This window comes from Strix aluco, chromosome 12 (assembly GCF_031877795.1).
Source record: "Strix aluco isolate bStrAlu1 chromosome 12, bStrAlu1.hap1, whole genome shotgun sequence".
Classification (NCBI taxonomy): domain Eukaryota; kingdom Metazoa; phylum Chordata; class Aves; order Strigiformes; family Strigidae; genus Strix; species Strix aluco.
The window spans coordinates 9,509,409-9,528,959 of NC_133942.1; the positions used below are offsets into that span (position 1 = coordinate 9,509,409).

At 36.2% G+C, this 19,551-nt stretch overlaps 1 protein-coding gene across 8 annotated transcripts in view; it reads left to right on the forward strand.

Moving 5' to 3' along the window:
- OTUD7A (OTU deubiquitinase 7A) overlaps positions 1-19,551 on the forward strand; it is a 212,341-nt gene that overhangs the window by 96,037 nt on the left and 96,753 nt on the right. For all 8 annotated transcript variants that reach the window (XM_074837295.1, XM_074837298.1, XM_074837304.1 and 5 more), the window contains 2 exons: positions 14,651-14,723; positions 15,331-15,436. The gene's annotated coding sequence lies outside the window, so the exon portion shown is untranslated. The remainder of the gene's footprint in view (positions 1-14,650; positions 14,724-15,330; positions 15,437-19,551) is intronic.

A 19,551-nucleotide genomic window follows, 5' to 3' on the forward strand; every position in this document is an offset into this window, starting at 1 on the left:
AGATATTTTTTAAATTTGTTTTTTAAAATGAATGCCTCTTAATTTTTGGTAGAAATTAATAAAGCAAATGCCATTTGTTATAAACAGGTTTCCATCCCCCACCCTAAAATTTTCTCTTTCTTTTGCTAAAACATATGGGGCTCAGTGGAATAAGCCTATGGATAAGTTAAATGAAATGTTACATTGCTGCATTGTGAGATGTCTGTTAACTGCTTGTAAGAGGAATATGAAATAAATCTTTTAGGATCTAACTGCATGGCTTACAGTAGGGTTAATGACTGATGTATATGAAGTTCTGTATTTTGAATGAAAAAAAAAGTGGTGTTAGTGATGTTAGTTATCTATATTAACTATATATAAAATTATGTATATTTATAGCTACATAAATATATCAATAATATATAGACATATAGATAGCGTAGATGCAGTATATACCTATATATTACATAGAGATTATATAAGCATATAATACCTATGTACATATAATTTTCTTTCTGTCCATAAAACACATACTTGTATTTTTTATATTGATAATACCTCTTCTCTAATGCATTTGACTCCTAGTTATTAAAATGTTTGCTCATTTCTTTTCATGTTACTTGGTAAGCTGCTGATAATAGCAGATGGGGGAGGGGGTTGTGCTCTTTTTTATTAATGGGAAGGACAGCTGGCAAATAAAAATCATCAGGTCTAGGGATTGAAGTAGGCAATTCAGCTAAAGAGAATCAAATTTTTCTTATTGTCTACATTTTATAAAAAACTGTGTGTATGGAAATATCTGACTTTAGCTGAAGAATATATGAGACTGATAAAAAAAGAAATATGTGATAATCTTATGTACATAACACAACATTTAATTTTTTTTCAGTCTATGGTAAGGTTACTTTTATTGTAGTTTAGGTGCTTCATAATGTTGCCTTCCTTAAACCTTGCTAAAGATCTAATTCAATGAAGAAGACAAAAAAATCTAGGAATTGGAGTATCTAATTTACTACTATTTTCTCTTTATTAATTTCTCCCAGTATCTTAAGATACGAAGGAAGAAATGGGGATGGGGGGATTGGTTGGCTTGCTGGTGGATTTTTTTTTTTTTTTAGATGAGTTTTGATACTAACTGCTATGAAGATATATGTGATATACAGCAGGGCAGATTCAAGAAATCTCTTAGGAAAACTTACAAAATGTACTGTGTGTATACTGGTGGGTTTCAGTAACAGATTACATTTGTCAGTAAGTTTTACAGTATTTTCAATGTGTAAAAATATTTTCTTTTAATATATTCTGTTGAAGTTTGTTTCTAGATGATAAGGCTGTGTAAGAACTCACTGCAGAAAAAATGTTTTTCCCCTAATGGTAGAATATGAAAGTTGCTCACAAATGATCTGCAGTACAAATGAGAACTGCAAAATGCACTTTTTAGAGGTATTACAGTATGTTTGTGTGTTTTGGATTCCAAGATTGCTATAGCTAATTTCACAGCAGAGTGCAGATGTATCTGGCCTAGATGTTGTGTCTCAGATAAGAGAATTAATTAGATGGGGAATTCCAGGACTGGATTATGTGAACAGAAAGTGAATCCTCTTCAGTTGATGTGTTAAATTATTTTTAAGATTAGTATTCCCATTTTAAAGGTGTAAAAACTGATACAGAAAAGTGAAGTTGCTTCCTTGTAGGAGCCTTTTGAAACACATATATGGACCCATGCAAACTAGAAAGCTAAGAGTACCAAGCCTGTTAAATTAATTGCAGTGTGGGTGTCTGTGGGGCTGGGGTATCAATTAAACATCTCCCCACGCCCTCAGGCAGACAGCTTCATAATCTTTCCAGGTCAGCTTTGTGTATGGATAAATATCTGCTACACTTAAAATACAGCTATGATTTGAGCAGTGTGTGTTCCAGTGTGTAAATTCATCACCCACATTACAGTGTTTAGATGCGCTTTGTTAAATTCCTGAGATTTCTTCTTCTTCCCCCCTTTCCACTTTACTTAAAAGTTTTGACTTTATCTGTGATAGCTGGAAACATTGAGAGAAAGGAGGGGGAAGAGAGAGAGAGAGATCTGAGGCAAGTGTTTGTGTCCCACTGAAATGCAAGCTGACTCCTAATGTGTCAAGATGTACAAGCAGGAGGAAAATAGAGAAGTGTGTGTGCAGAGGTGAAGAACTGTCATTGCCCTCCACTACTAAATAGGCAGAGTAGCTGATGTCATTGTGAGCATCGGAACAAAAAAACCCCACAGAGATGCTAGGCTTGATTACATCAGTTCATAAAATTGGCTTTGCTTTCCTCTTTGCACTACCAGCTTTGATGCAAAAGCTGATGTAATGCAAGCATGCTTAGTAAAAGTGCAAAACAACCACGTTCTGTCTCTTTTAGCTTCAGAGAGGATTCCTTGTTACTGAAGGCAGTGGTGATTTTGCCATTCATTTCAGTAAGAACCTTTAATAACAGTTGACTAGATGATACTCAGCTGGACTGGCAGAGACACCTTTCCATCTTTTGATGCTGCTTCTAGCACAATCTGTAGTTGAAATGGAAAAATTTATTTCTTCATCCTCTTTTACACATACTGAGGAACTTGAATAGAGAAGAATGGAAGTCCTGCATTATTTTAATGCATTGAAATGCGCAAATAGATTTCCTCTTTTTTTCGTTGTTGAACTTCCTGCTTATTCTGCCAGTGTATATGAGAATTTGAATGGGTCCCATTAAGAATGCTTATGAAGCAGGATTCCTAGCTTGCTTCAGTGAGGGGCTTTGGCTCAGTTGGGATGCCTAGACTGGCTGATACTGAAACATCTGCTATTTATCTTTTGCAGCTTGTTTCAGGAACATGGGTAAAAAAAGGTGTATTCTTGCAGAGCTGTTTACAAAATGAGAGCTTGAGTCTGTTTTGATGTAGGTTAATGGTATGTGAATATATATAATTGTTATCTTGGGGTTTACTCACCATTTATTTGTGTTGCAAAATTTTTAGGTTGTCTCTGTTAAATGATAGCTATCAACATAACATTGGGAATCCTATCCAATAAATCTGAATTTCACACTTTTTAGTTTGGGAAATGTTTAGAATGTGGTTTTGGCAAGTGCTGAGAAGGTGTATACTGAGTAATGCTTGTAATAAAAGTGATCCATTAAGGATGTTGTGAAGAGAATATACATTTAGCACATGAGAAATGGCAGTAACTATTCTCCATTATTGTAAGCTATTTGTTTAGTATAATGACAAATGTGAAGGAGGAGGGTCAGTCTTGGAGAGCAACTTAGCATTGTGAAGTAGTGAGTACATGCTGTGTCATTTTGCTACCAAAAGGCTATAACTATGTAAGTTTGTCACACTTATCTGAATTGTTGGACACTTCTTCTTTAAGACTGATTTTGAAAATGTAGAGTTAGGCAGTTTAAAATATTGGTTTTTATGCTATAAAAACAAGGTTAAGGTCCTTCTGTTAATATTGTACTAAAATCATCAGAGAGTTGTCATTTAAAATAAAAAATAATTTTGTGATATAGTTCATTCTCAAATTAGGAAAAAAACAGCTGCCCACAAAAGGCAGTGGGGGATATAAATTTATAGTTTTCCAAATTATATAGGAAAGTTATATTTAAAAAAAAAAGGGGGGGCGGGGGTGGGGGAAGAAGCAAGCATTCAAATTTCCATGGAAGCTCTGTGTTTATGTAAAGTACAGCAGCTGCACTGCAAACTCCCCTCGCTGGATGACCTCAGTCCTGAACAAGACAGACTGTTCTGGGTGCAGGTGTGATTACTGAATTATTTGTTCTGTTTTAGTGTCAGTCAGTTACAGTGAGGTATTCTGGGTAAAATTTGTATCCACTGATTAAAGTGAATTGGTATATTTGGTATTCCACAGTTCACTATGTGCCTTCCTGCTATTGCAGAAATAGTTTATTTTTTTTCTGTTGAATTACATTAGTTAAATAGGACGGACAAGAGGAAGTGACTCCAGCAACAACCTCTGAATACATCAGGCAGGCAGACAGAAAGGCAGGATAGGATCGAAGATGGTGCAGGACATAAAAGATAGGTTTGACAGCTGACTTGTGATCTTTTTGGAGAGGTTTGTATACGCTGTTTGAATAGAGAATTTTAAGTTTCTTCTCCATGCTTCAGGAGAAATAGAGCTGTGAAAAATGCTCACTTCTAACACATGCATATCCAGTCAGCCTTGGTTTGAATTTGACTGTTCTTTTGAACCTGTCAGTGGTTAGCTAAGCTACCTTAGATCACATTGGTCTTTGCCAGGTGTCAATACCTATTTATGTTCTGTGTGCCTTTTGCCAGTTTATGAAGTTTTATAGAAGGATCTTGTTCTTTCATTTGTGTTCAGTGCAGACTGCAGAGAGTAAGACTGCATGTAGTGAAACATGGCTACTTTCCTCATGCTTGTTTCCAACCAAACAAGTCCAGTCAGACTTATGGGGAAGCGAGGTTTTCCAACATGTAGGATGTAGGCTTTTTAGTGTCTTGGAAGAATCAGCACAGGTCTAGAACCCACAAAAGCAAGTCCTAGAAAGATGGGTGTAGTTTTCTCCAGATAATAAGAAATTCAACGTCTGCTTTGGCAACCATTAAAGAGAGAACTATTCATTCACTGCAAGATGTATGACTTCAGCAGCTAAGTCCACTTAACACTTCTAGGAAGTTCTCCCTTTTATCACCTGAAGTGCAATAAAGGGATATAGTGTTCCACATGAGTTATAATCCTAAGGGTTACAGAGAGTGGTGGCAATACTATTACTCTGTGTTTGAGATCTCAGTCTTCTACAGATCCACTATCCTCTTACCTCTCTGTAAAAACATCCTAGTGTCATGACTGTGGCTTCGTGTGAGGCACAGAGCATTAGTATAGAAATGTGTTTGAGAATTTGATAAAATTTATTTTAAAATGAAAACGGATTAACATTAAAGTTCCTATGTAAATAGAAATGCACTCATAACACTTTTTTGTTATGTTAAATGAGCATGCCATTCCACTATGTGCTTTATTAAGTAAGAAATAGATGAAAAATAGAAGGAAACTTGCTGAGACTGATTTTAAATACTGGCTCTTGTTTCTGATCCAGTGCAATTTCTTGAAATGATATGATCTAACTGAAGACATACAGGGAAATAGATCAGATATCTCTGAGGATTTAAGAAGGGTTTTAGGTAACTCATGAATAATAAACTAGCTTGATTGGCTGGTACAAGTCAAATTAATGTGTAATCCAGTATATTCATAGTATAGCATAGTTCTCTTGAGTGTAAGAATTGTCTGCTAGCTATTTTTCTTTTAAACCATCTGAAGCAGGCAGATCTTCCTCATGAAATCGGTAATGCGTTCATGGTAGGACTTGGAAACACATCAACATTTCTAATAGCGGGAAGTAGTTGAAGAGGGATTTGGCAGGGTCAGGGACAGCTCAGACACCACCCACTACTGTTGGTATTGGGAGTAGTGAGACACTGCAGTAAACAGCTGGTATTTCTCTGAGTCATTCATTCTGCTGTTCCCACCTCATCACTCTGTCTGGGGTGTGTGGGTGGCCAGGTACCTTTCCGGCCAGGGAAGTCATTAAAATTGATGTCACAAATTGTAGTCATGTTATGGGGGAAAGGGGACATGGTTGCATCCCTTTCTTACCCCTTTTAAAGCCTTTATGCACCTGATGTGTGTGACCATCAATAAAAAGAATAGGAGAACAACATATAGATGGCCAGTTATTGTGCCTCACAAGATACGATAGCTTGTGTCCTCAGTATCCATCTGTCTGTCAGTATGCCAAGCACAAGGCTACAGACCCATATTAAGATGCAGGAGAAGAGTCTTTCCCAGTAACAGAACTATGTATGTCTTTGTATTTATGTATTTATTTGCCTGTCTGCTTTCTGGAGGGTAGATGCTGGTTCTAGGTTAGCAGAGGTTGATCTGATACATTGAGGGTTAAAAGTTAGGTGTGATGCAGTTAGGGGCATGTTGAACTTTAGCAGGTAATATAGCTTGTGCTTGAATCTTCTGCCTCCTGTTGAGAAAAACGGGGTGCACTAATATAGTATCCAGGCTGTGTCTCCGGGAGCTTGATGAAGGTCACAAGTTAGCTTAAGACTTCATGGTATGCTAGCTATTGTGCACTAATAGCTTGTGTGTATGTTCTTATCACCAGTGTTGGACGCTTCAGGAAAGACACCATGTAGAAACTTAGGATAAGGTTGCTACCTTAGCCTGAAGTTACAATAACCTGGAAGAGTGTTCTGTATATACTTTCTTTTTTTAGATTGTGTAAGGCAGAGCAGAAAGTCATCCTGCTTATTTTAATGACAAAATCTGACACATCTGAGACTGTGGTGGCCAACTGAAAAAAAGACATTAAAATATCCCAGTAAGTGCGGTAGTGCCATTTAGACAAGTTGTATATAACTTGAGATAAATAAGAACTGTTTCTTTATGACCTTTGAACCTGTTTGCATGTTTTTCTTAATTATGTTCTTTCAGGTAAGACAGTGAAGTCTCTAGTTGCTCCAGAAGGAAGGGGTCTGGAAAGAAAATGAACTCTGTCTTTTGTAAATAAGTATCAGGTAACGATGGTAGTGGGGGAGCTTCTTAATTTTTAAGATATTTATCTGAACCAGTCTTGATGAACTGAGTTACACCTGAATTTGGAGTTACAGAGGAAGGAAATTCTTTTCATGTCTTAAGCTCTTAGTCACTGAAACCAGAAAAGTGGCTGCTTTTCATTTTGGTGTAAAGTGCTGTTGCTTTTGATATGCAAATAGTGCACTGTACCGTATAACCTCAGTCTTTGAGAGAGCAAAAGGAAGGGCAGAGAAAAATGTGTGTGGTGCAGGAATTCAAATGATATGGAAACAGGGTTCCTACTCTCTTTCACAATTCAGTCCTAAATTCCAATAAAGCAAAAAGAGATCAAATCAGTTTGGACTCTGAGGGCAATGATTGCCGTGTGTGATAAGGGACATTTGGGAATTTCTGCATGTAAAGAATATAAAAGGTAACTGAGCTGACTGAATGTTAAAGCAGCTGTAGTGAGCAGTAATAGAACTGAGTGGGTTGTAGCTGAGTGACAGCTCATCATATAATCATCATGTTTTCCACTTAAAGCATCTCTGAAAAATAAGAAAGGTGGTTTACAAGAAATTTTGAGTAATTATTTTCTTTGAAAACCTTCATTAACATCTGAGCTATAGATATGTATTTTGAGTGATAGAAGAGTTATTGTCTATAGTTCAAAATATATTCTCTCTCCCCCACCTCATTAAATGATACAGAGAATTTCCCCTAGTCATTTTTCTTTCTCCTTAATCATCTCTAGTACAGAGGTCAGATTTGCTCTGCTGACATTTCACGATGCAGAAGTAATCACTTAGCAAAGCACAGACTTCTGCGTATTTCAGTGTCTTTGACTTTCTCCATTCTTTTCCCCTCCCACCCCTCACCCTTGAGAAGCTGCCGGTGAGAAGCACAGATGGGCGGCAAACCAAGTAGCTCTCTGAATGCAGTCTGTTGAAATTACCATGGCTCAGCCATACAGTGTTGATGAGGCAGGCCATAGTCTGCCTTTCTTCTCTCTCAATCCTCAGTTCTAAGAGGCTGATTGAGGAGAAACAATGCTTCCATGATTATATAAAGCAGTAGCAGGTTCCCAGGTTTTACAGGAAGCTCTCACTAACCTCCAAGTCAATCTTTTTTTTCTGCATTATTGGGAGAGTGGCAACTGGAAAATGGCTTTATGTGGTAAAGTAGGATTTAAAGGAAAATAAGTCTCGTGAGATGAAGCTAAAATCAATAGGAGACTGTGCTTTATGCTGTGAGTCTTTAGGCATCAGTACATACTGTGTGCTCTAGTTTTGCATTATATTTTTCTCATCCAGTAGTGACCAGAAGGGTCCTATTACACCTGATCACCTTGCTTTATACCTTGCTTTGAAATATGGTACAGTACTACTCTTCATTAGTGGGCTTTGGACCTTGTCAGGTTTTGTATCTAGAGGTGTGTTTCATACTTAATACAGTATGATTATTTTAGAAGTGAGATTGCATTTATTACTTGTAAAGGTGAAGCTGTCCCTATGAAGTTGATGAAGTGTTGTAAAGAAGTCTTGAAGGGTAGAACTATGGCTGTGTTTTTCCTGCGAAGTCAGCAAACTGAGTGGTTGGTGTAGAGTGCAAGACAGTAACTTGAATTGCTTCCATTTGATATTTTTTTTTAGAAGAGGATAGCTCAGTTTGCAGTTGCAGTGCACTCCATTTATTTGCTAAAGCTTGTACAGCTTTCTACCAACAGGTTTTCCTAACGTAGTCCACCACTCAAATGTCTGTATGCTTCTAAATCACTTTGCTGATAGTTTTCAGAGAAAGTTCATAATGTAGCTCTGTTCAGTTACTGTTGCAGATTTTTTGCATGTGTGTAAAGTTTAGAAATAGCTTTTTCTCAGAAATTTATTGCAGATCAGTGAATTAGAAATAATCGGAAATCAAGATTATACATTTCAAATAAAAGTTATTAATCTTCTACCACCTAGGAATAAATGAAGGACATACTTTTAGATTAGTAAAACGTGTAACTTTGTATGCCCGTAATGGAGTATGATGGAAGAGAGTTGTAATTAGAAACTTTAATTAGTGATTTTGATTACTGAAAATAGTGATTGGGCACTAGTTCAAGATCTGTCTTCTTGTACCAAAGTCTGAGAGGCTGATGGGAAACGATAATGAACAAGCAAGGCGGATTTTATATATATACATGCATGTGCATACACACATATGGAGAAATATATTTTATATGTATTTTAAACTGAAACATATTCTAGTAAGAAGTTTTCAAACCACAGAAAATGAGAATCCACAGGAAAAGTCGGTTACTGTTGGCATTGTTTAAAGATGAGACATATTGATTGATCTTCCTTGAGACTTGTTTGTTTGCTTAGTAACCGAGTTCACAGTATTTAAAGCGTGTTTGTAGGTGAAGGTCATGGAAAACTTCCTCTGACCTCACTGAAGTTAGGATTTCTTCTTGTGTGTCCAAAAGATCTCAGAAATACATTGTCCTGTTGGTGACTAGGTGTTTGATTTCATGTGAACAGTGTAATGATGTCAGTAAAACTAATCATGCAAGTAAATTTGTATGGGCTTAAAGTCTTTAAATTCAGGTCAAAATAAATTAAAACATGATTTTAAAAGTAACCTTTTCCTGTGTTACACTGAATTATAATGATTTTGAAACCCACATCAACACACTTGCTGACTTCATATTATTCACAGGCAAAATTGTACTTTAATATTTTACGTTAGTACTGATGGTGATGTGAGAGAAAAAAAATCTTAGAATTTTTGTGATTTAGGGTACAGTGCAACTTTTGAGAGTTTGTAAGAAAAAAAGTGAATTCACATTCTAACAAAAAGCCAGGACCATACTAAATACTCTTTACAAGATTTGTATTTTAGTTTACAGATAATATTTACTTGATCACTTTCTGTGGTTTTTGTTTCAATTTTTTTGATGATAAAAGGAGAGAAAAAAAAGCATTTTTCAGAAAGTAATTTGGAAGTCCTATAACTGGTCTACATAGGGAAAAATAATTAAGATTTGAATTGCATGTCTCAGGGTTTTTGTATGTGTGGAAATGCGACATCATGTTTATTCTTTGAAACTTACTCCTTTAATTTGAAGTAAGGCTACAGAATGAGCTTTTATTGAGCTAACAGCTGAAATCAGACAAATTTGTATTTAAGAATCAAAACCAAACCCATGTTTTTCATAACGTTAAAGAGAAGTGGCATGAGTTTATCAGGCTAGACACTTTAAGTATAAAGTGTACCCCTCTTTTCCAAGGTATTTTCCCAGTATTGGAGTTTCTCTGGCTTCTATTTCTTAAGATGTTTTAATGCAAGTATATAGATAGTTACGTAGTCAAGATCTACTCTTCTGGAGTTCAATTTATATCCATACCATTTTTAACTTGACAAAAAAACCCTTAGACCTCATTTAATTGAGAATTTCAATGGCTAGGGAAAAAAGAGATACTTAAGTGATGACGTTTTAAAAAAATGAATATGTAGGTGTTCACAGTATTGGGAACATAAAACCAAGTTTTATGACCTTGTATTTCTCAGCCCTGTTTACAGAGACTTGATGAGAGTTGCTGGCTGCATTTCTGACAGCATGGAAGAGTCAGATTAATTGAATGATGTGTATCTAGACAGTCTAATAATTTAGTCTTTCTTACTCTTGGCACAATGTTCCTTGGCTACTGAAGAAAAGGAATATGTTCCAATCCACTTTTCTTGCCCCAGTTTTCTAGGACAGGTAAGATTGGTGCTATTTCCACAGATTTTTATTTGTGAGATTCCGCAGAAATGTGCAGACATGTATTTGAAAATTTATTTGAAAAACAAGCTGTGTACAACATGCAGCTGAAGCCCTCAGACCTAATCTCCAGCCCAGCTTACTTTTATATTATTAAAGATGAAGACTGGTTTTCCAGCTGTCACCATGTCGGAAGGTGCCAGCAGGGCAGCAGCACTGTGGAGCAGACTTCAGTTCTGCCCTCAGTACAATTGCAGTGGGCCAACCTGTAACTGCTCAGTTGCAGCACCCTGAAGCTGTGGATCTACAAAAGAGGAGAACTCATGTGAAAGGTCACTGGCATTGAAGAAAAGAGATTCTTTAGCCCGCTTGCTTCATGTTGCCTACTTTGTACTGGCTAAGCTGTTATTGCAGACCCTTCTGTGACCTGATTCAATCCAGCACAAAATTCTTCCAGACAAAAAAAATTAGCAGGGTTTTTTTTGTTGGTTGAGCGAGTTGAAGTGGCCACCAGACCACTTAAAGTATCAGAGCAAATGAAAGGAGGAAATGGCACCAAACCAGTGCAGCAGAGACGGAAGAGGAGTCCGCCTTTCAAAGCTACTAGGTTTTAGCATTATCTTTGAGTCAGTACAGACTAGTTTTGCTGGGAAAGTAGTATAAAACAGATGTGTGGAGATTGGGGATAACATCCGTTGTTTGTTCAATTCAGATTTTAGCTATCTTATTCCAGAATATGAATGTAGATAATTGATAAACTTGAGAGTTTAGATTTGGTAGCTTTCTAGCATGGGCCTGGAAAAGTGTCTTTGCGTTACGTGATAAAAAAGTATTGTTGTATATAAGGTCTTTAATTAAAAAGACAATTTTCCATTGTAAAAAGGTATCATTAGCTTTTGACTAGTCAAACAATTATTGTGTTTTCCATGACTTCATGCTGTTACTACAGATACTAAAACTCAGCAGCAATAAACATAACCATGTTTTTCATGTCTTAAATTAGAGCTTTGGACAAAAAGACTGCTGCCTCAAAGTGACATGCGATACTGAGAGCTAAAGGGAACATACAGAAAACTTTCTGACATCTTGGTGATACTGTTTCTGTCAGTGTTCAAATACAGTAGCTTTTGCAAAAACTACTTGAGTACCTAATCGTGACAAAACCTGACTTCTGCCATAAACCTCAAACACGGACACTTCCAGTATACCTGTACTGTTCTATCACAGCCTTTCATGATGGAACTGATCAGAATAAAATTGTTCACAAAGGTCCTTATTCGCATTTTGAAGTTGGAAATCTTCAGTATGTATGTTTCTTTGGGCTAATGCAAAAACACATGTAACAATCATCTGCACGACTGGGAGTGTCTGTTTTATTTTCAGAGACAGAATTGTAAATCTGAGCTTAAACAGTAATATTATCAATACATTGATAATCTGTATCACATAATCAGATGTGAGAACATACAGTACTTACTAGAGTGTAATCATGTCAAGGTATTACTACACCAACACCTTCATGAATCATTAGTGAGAGGTTGTCACATTTTGGTTATGCCATAAACAAGACACAGATTGAATTTTGAAAGCATTAATTACCTTTGTAGGAGCTTACTGGAAATGTTTGATGTTCTCTCCATAAAAACTTTCTTGTGATTGTTTCAGTTTGAATCTAGTGTCATTTGTTTTTCTTTCATTATGTATGAATCATTTTGACAGACTCTTCAAATAACTGAATATAGAATTGAATACCGAGGTCAAATTAGTTGCTTATATTGGCAATTACAATTTCATTTAAATCTGTAGTTCACAGTCATAGATAACTATGGCTTTTGCTATGGCCTCTGCATTGAAAGATGAGTTTTGTGTCTCCTTGTCCATTGCTTGTGCTGTTGCATGAATTACATCCAATTAAGATGAGACCAATATACTTCCTCTCATTCTGCTAACCTCTGTTTTATTACCCAATAAATGCATGCAAGTGTCCAGGGATGGTTTTAGCAGGAGGCAAAGTAACCAGGAGAGACTTTTCTCTGCAGTCTCTTACGTATTCCTTTTTCTACTTTACATTTTTGCTATCTAAAGAGAGTTTTGTTCTGACTATTTTTGAACTTCTGCAATTAAAACAAGCTGTTTTTAATGTCACTGCAGAAAAACAAATGGGCACTTTGGACAGTGATACTCTGAGTAGTTCTTCCATGTGTGCTGTTTCTAGAAGCGTTAATTGAGTTTTGTGAGTGTCAAGCAGTTCAGCAGGATGTGAGGGCATCAGAACAGCACAACAGGCTTGGGCTCTCTTTTTGTTTCCACCAACAGCATTACTAACGCACCACTTGATCTCAATGATTTGTGTGTGTGACTGTAATGTGTGTTGTGAATGAAATGTTGCTGGTGGAAAGCAATCAGACAAACTCAAAGATCTTGAGCACTGTTCTTGGGCTATGAGAATTTTAGTGTAATTATGTGTCCTTATGTGTACAATCTGCACATAACAATATAAACACTACAGTGAAATTGAAGTGAAGTTTGGGCAGTGTTTTAATCAAGAAGTCTGAAATAAAGACCTCGGGAAGAGTGGAAAAACTATCTGGTCAATCTCTTAAAAACTCTTTAATTTGGCATTTTTGATTGTTTCTTGTAATGCTGGGAATCAAAGGTGTGATACCTTTAGTCAATATAAGTACAGTTTTGCCTATGGACTTCAGTAGACATTTGTAAAAATGTGCGTTTACGTTCTCAACTGCATGGAGTTGCATGTTCATTTTCCGCACCTTAAATATGTTATTTTTGTGACCACCATCACTTCCAAATACTCTGTGTACAAATATGGAGGATATTTAATTCTTTCTGGTCAGGTTACCATAGCTGTTATCCCATTTCAGTGGCATTTCTTAGAAAAGTGAACTTAGTGTTTTAGGTGACTGACACGAGTCGGTCTAAACCTAAACAGCTGAAATTCAACTGAACCTGAGAAACAGCATCTTATGGCTTTAAAAATGACCAGTGAAGGTGTGGTATATTTAAATGAATTTGTTGACAACATATACCAGGAAAAATATAGTTGAAAGAGTGGAAAAGGAAAATGGAAAAGTGAGTTTGTTAGTCTTTCTTTTTGTAAAACAAATATATTTAACAAATATCTGGATTTGCTTACATAAATACACAAGTAAATATAAATATATATGTGAACTTGTTAAGAAAAAGCAAACTGTATGTAGGGAAGAAAGTGTAATATGTTCTAACTAGGAGGAACAAAAATTCAAAGAATTCAGAGAAAGCAAGTATAAGAATGATAACCATAAAAACTTTACAAGGTATAAAGTTTTAAGACCTTGATTAATGGTACTTAGACTAATAGAGAAGCAGATTTCAGTCAGGGTCAGAAAGAATGGTATTTGGGGAGAGTATCACTAAACAGGCTTTAAAAGAAGAGTATGTGCTGGTCATTTTTGCTCTCCTAACAGGTAAACCTGATAAAAAGCTAGATAAACTACAACATGCTCACATATCCAGTCAGGAAGCAAAACATTATCATATAGCTCTTTAAACCGCTTGGGTCTATGCTTCATGGTTAATTTAATTAATATCGAGGATTCTTTTAGATCAATCTGCAGTGCTTTGTTGTTGGGTTGGTTTGTTTTAAATGATACACCTTTTTGAACAAAATCTGTAAATTTCAATATGCAGATGAATGTTTCATGAGTAGGAAGGAAATAAATATACTGGATCAGCTGTAATAATTTACTCAGTTCTGTCATTGACATGGAATGTACAAACTGGTGGAAAACCAACCCTCTGAACTGGATTTTGAGGTATACTGCCTTTGTTTCTCTGAACCAAACAGTAGGGTGGCTGCATTCCTAAGAAGCTGTCATCGATGCACATACCTCTGCAACGGCAAAGCAATCTCAATCTAAAGGCACACCATTTGGGTTTATCAAGTTACTTTTTAGAATCTTTATGTCTAGGTTAATGTGTGCCAGCGGTCAGACAATGTTTTTCCTCAGAAAACTTCCTTTCTGTTTCTCTGTTTGGTAATGAATGTTTCTTTTGGTTAACCTAAATTGGTTTGGGCTCTGGCTGAAGTTCTTGATGGAAAAGCTATTGTGATCTCAACAGTGAGATATTGAAGTGCTTATAGCAATTTGGGGAATGGTCAAAGCTGGAAGAAAGGAAGAAATTATTTCTCCATAACAGTGCTGCAGATTAAGATTCCAGGGTCAGGCTGTGTAGTGGGAATGATAAATAGATGCAGAACAGTATTTTACAATGTCACTTTTGGAGTAAAACAGTAAAACATGTTCTGGTCTTCTCTCCATTCTCACAGGCACATGATACTGCAGAGCTTCAAGATCAGAAGTAAAATCAGCTGGACAGTTGCCTCCTGCCTTCCTAAATAGGTAAACATATTACAAACATAAAGAGGGGTCTACCTACCTCATTCCTGTAAATAGCTATAAACATCCCCTCCACTCCCCAGATTAGCTTCTGTCATTTAGTTGTTTTGAAATGCTGAGCATAAGGGCCTTGCAAAGAAAACAAGAATTTGTTTTCTGGTTGACAACAATTAAGTGTAGCCAACCAAAGAAACCAACTAAAACTATTAACAAGCTAACAGCATGCCTATTGCCTGTGGCAACATAGAGCTGATGGATGATGCAGTGCTACTCATTAAATGAATCTTTTATCTGTGCTTCCCAAAGCTTGGATGTGAAATAAGTTCCTAAAACCATCCATATCATTGCCATGTTAAACTCCTGCAGCAGTTGATCTGTCACTGCGGAAGCTCTGTTTTGGGCTTGGTTCTTTGCTTTTCTATTTCTTAACAGTTCATTCTGTAATAACACGGTGCAACCCATTGTGAGACTTAAATGGAAGATCGCCATAGTAATAACCTTGATAAGGACAGTGAACTGAACAATACATTTGCTAAATAAGTGGTGTTTAGCTGATTATCCGCTGCTGTAAATTGCCATTTATTTGCTGACTTTTCTGTCCTTTTTCTAGGGAGAAGGTGGGTTTACTGGTGTGGATGCCTGCCTCATTCGCTTCACCAAAATGAGATAGGGCATGCAGGAGAGAAGGGAAATTTCTGCAAGTAGAACCTACCATGGTGAGTTGGATTTTGTCCCTGCTTCTGCTACAGAATTTCTCAGTGATGCTAAATACATTGCTTAAGCCGAAGTTTTCACACAAATATTTCTTCTTCCCTGTAAGTGTGTTACATGTAACACTTCCTTGGCAGCACTGCTGGATTGGAAAGTTCTTCTCTAGTGCTTTTTCCTCCTCTGCCACATTAGGTCCACAGAACTGCTTGAGGGGACCTTCGATAAATTAAAGTAGCAACCTAAATGGAGCTGAAAAGAATTACTTTCTATCATGTGTATGAGAAAATCATGAGAAACTGTGGTCTGTATTCTTGATTTGACACCAGTGTCTGTCTTGAGCATAATAAAAATTAAGTACATGGGAACTAGATTTTGAATTTTGAGTTGCTAAATACCTTCTAAAATTGTAATGAAGCGCAGGGTCTCAATACTTTTTAGACTATCTGTCTTCCTTGACTCCGTTTTAAAAATAATATAGTAATTGCACACCTTACAGGCACATTCTTAACTAAGCTCATTAATGTTTTGTGAGACATGTATATGCTGAACACATGAGCGCTGAACCTTCAAGAGATTCAAAAGGTTACAGTAAGTCAAATTCCTGGAGCCACACTTGCATGGTTGTGTTCAACTGAACATTTGAAGAAACTGCTGATTAAGTGATCCCTGTCGATTCTACATAATGTTTAAAAGCAGGGATCTGGAATGAAAATAGCAGCTTGAGGATATAATTACAGACTGTATTACAATGCTTACGCACAAGAGAACTGAATGAATATTCTGTGTTCTTGCGTTTACTAAATTTGACCTACAGGGAGTTATGGCCAGGATATTCTTCCAGCACCTTTGGCTGTGCATACCATTGAGGAATCCATGGCCTTGAGGCCATGCAGTGTTCAAATTTTAAATCTGTCTGCTTTTTTTTGCTAGAATGAGTAGTATGTTATAATATCCTTATATAGATATAGAAGACTTTCGTGCATATTTGTGACTTTGGAAGCTCTCCTTTTTTTTTTTTTTGTGATCTGTTGTTTTTATATTTGACATGCATGAACTGTTCTATAACATCTTCATAAAGAGCAGCAGTAATGCTATTGTGAGTTCCACACCACCACCACCCTCCCCCCAGATGTTGGAGGCTGGGTCTTGGTTTTTTTAACTGCTATGAATTCTAATATTTTTTGATCATAAAATGAAAGTTCAATGCTTAAGGATGTCAAGGTAACAAAATACCTAGTAGAGATTAATTTTCCATTACTGCAAATGTATATTTCCTGTTGTTGTTCGCTGTGATTATGAAGGAATCCTAATAGAACTTCTAACAGTCCATAGCACTGCAACATGGAAAGTGTAGCTGCCTTGGTGTCTCCATTTAATTGGTTTAGTTTGTTTCTAATTTTGAAGCTTAACCTTGGGTTTGAAATTCACTATAAACAACTTTCTCAACAGCTGTGGGGAATAATGAAGTCTATGGTTTGCTATAGGTGCATTGCCTTTGTCCCCACTCCTCATGACAATAATTCTCTCTCATGACTTCCCTTCTTTTTTGCCTTCATTTCTTCAGGTTCTCCTAGACTTCCATGTGTATGTTATCCCAGTTCTCATACATGTCTTCTCAGTGCCCTCTGCCTGGGCGAGATTTCCCCACATACTGCACACAGAGATAGGCCTGAGCTCTTGTGCATCTACAAATATGGCAGTTTTGAGTTAATTCAGAATTAATTTAAATAAAGCAAATATGATATATTTTTTACTATTGTTGTAAATTCTAGGAATGATTCCTAAAACTGTAAGGGAAATTATTCTTAACCTTTATCAGTGTGAAATTTGAAAACTTTATTGTGACCAACTTGAATGAAGCATACCATCTTTCTCTATAGTAATCTGTAGCACTTCAGGATGATTCAGTACTTATGACCTACTAATTGTATCGGATCTATTGCAAAACCAAACCTATCCAGTATTTGTGAACTCTATCAACTTCATAAAAGGTGTTCATATAAACAATGATTTGACTATATTTTTAACCATGTATTCTTTGAGCTGAAGCAACGAAAAAAGCCTTATTTAATATTAAGTGGACTCAAGCATGTTTCCTGCTCTAGTGTAAGCCCCTAAATCAGATGCAAGTTATGAAATAGATGAGGTGGTTTAGAACCAGTTAGAATTGGGCCTGGAGTGTAAGACAGACAAACAATTTTTAAACATATCTAAATGTTTTTATTCATAAACTGATTAGTTGTGATGAGGATGTAGAAAAGTGCTGGGAATTTTGTGGGAATGTGGTGTTGTTCTGAAAACAAGGAAACACGTTGAGCAGAAGAGGGGACATGCCAAATCTATGAAGAGTTTGATTTTTGTTAAAATCTGCAGCATGGTAGGAGGCAAGTGTTTTGAAGTCACTCAGAGGAATAATGCTTGTTACCCAATGCTTGATGACCAGCTAGTCATAAGGCCAGTCTGCAGAGCCTCCTTGAAATGTTGCTTGGATTTGTGATGGTCTGACTGTGATCAAGGTGTGGCTGGGTGTTAATTAATGGCTTTAATAAGTGCTATGCAGATTTTTGTGTAAATACTTTATTTGTGGTGTTAGGTACAGATTGTTAATAGAAAGTGCATATATGAGGAGAGGAGGTTTTTAGCTCACTCCAGTGTCAGGAATAGGATTTAGAAGATCAGACAGAATTTAAATCTCTTCACACTGTACCTTATTGAGAGTTTTAAATAACTATTTATTCTACATCAGTCAGTGTTGAAACTTCAGCCATATAGATGTTGGAGAATTCAGTGATGTTTCTCAGGGTTAAATTGATAGCATCTGTTTTCCAGTTTGCTTTACAGAAGGGCCTTTTCATTATTGGATAATAAAGAGATATGAATTTAGCTACTTGCAGTGATACGAAAAAATAAATCTTTCTATTGGATTATTTCTATGTTTATTTTTTTATTATTCAGGATTACATGAGCATGTAATATGAGATAAGTTGACCATGAGGAATGGATGAATGGGGGAGGGAGAGCTCAAAAATACCAAGACAGCGCTTCTAGCAAAACTTGGGGAACATAATGGCAGTTCATGGTCTTTCAAGTAGAACGGAATCAGAAAAAAAAAAGTGAAATTCAAACAGAAGAAACCTTTAAGCTAGCTAACTCTAATTTAATCTTCTATTGCCTCAAAAGAATTATTTTTAATACTTTTGATATTTCCTAATCTGTTCTGAATATGAGAAATTTTATAGCAAAGATGGTGAATAGTCATCATTGATCATAGTTTAGGGCAGACTATTTGGTAGCAGATTGTACTGTCGTCTTGCAGGTGCCAGTTTTAGCTGCTTTTGAAATAGTGTATTTTTCTACTAAACTTTTCTGTTTAAATTGGAGATTGTGCTTTTAAGGTCTGAGCCATAACCTTGTTCTGCTACTGGCATTACAGTCTTCAGTGGAGTGATTGTCAGTAGGAGAGTTCTGATCTTTCATATACATCATACTGACAAACCTTAAAACAGATTTTGCAAATCAGATGATTGGAAAAATATCATTAACTTGCAGGTAGTGTGAAACTTGGAAAAAATCAACAAAAAAAATAATGGAAAACATGGATTTTTACTTGTGTTAAAAAAAAAAAAAAATTAGTCTCTCAATTCCAGACATTAAAAATAAAGCCTGCACAGTTCTTTGCTAATGTATTTGTTAAGTTATGCTAGTGCAATTTCAGGGGAAACTCTTACAGAACTCAGTCAACCATGAGTAAAATTATTAAATACAACATTGTACTTCTTGATTTGCCTATATTTTGGTCATTTTAGCTGTCATCAAACTTCATGGAGGAATAGTACGAATTTGAATCAACATTTTGATTGGATTAAGTATTTTTGAACAAAGGATGGGGATTCCTCAGTATTTAATTATTTTGAAATATATTTATAATATCTGAATGATGAAATTAGTTCAGCAATGTGTCTGCGGTAAAGGAAAAAAGTAATCAAATAACAAACTATACTACTGCATGTATGCTTCTCTTTCGTGGAACAGAGTGCTGGAAAGGCATGTATTTTCTTTTTGTCTCCTTAAATCCTTTTGTAATTCATTTGAAATGAGAGAAATACTGATTTGTTCAAAT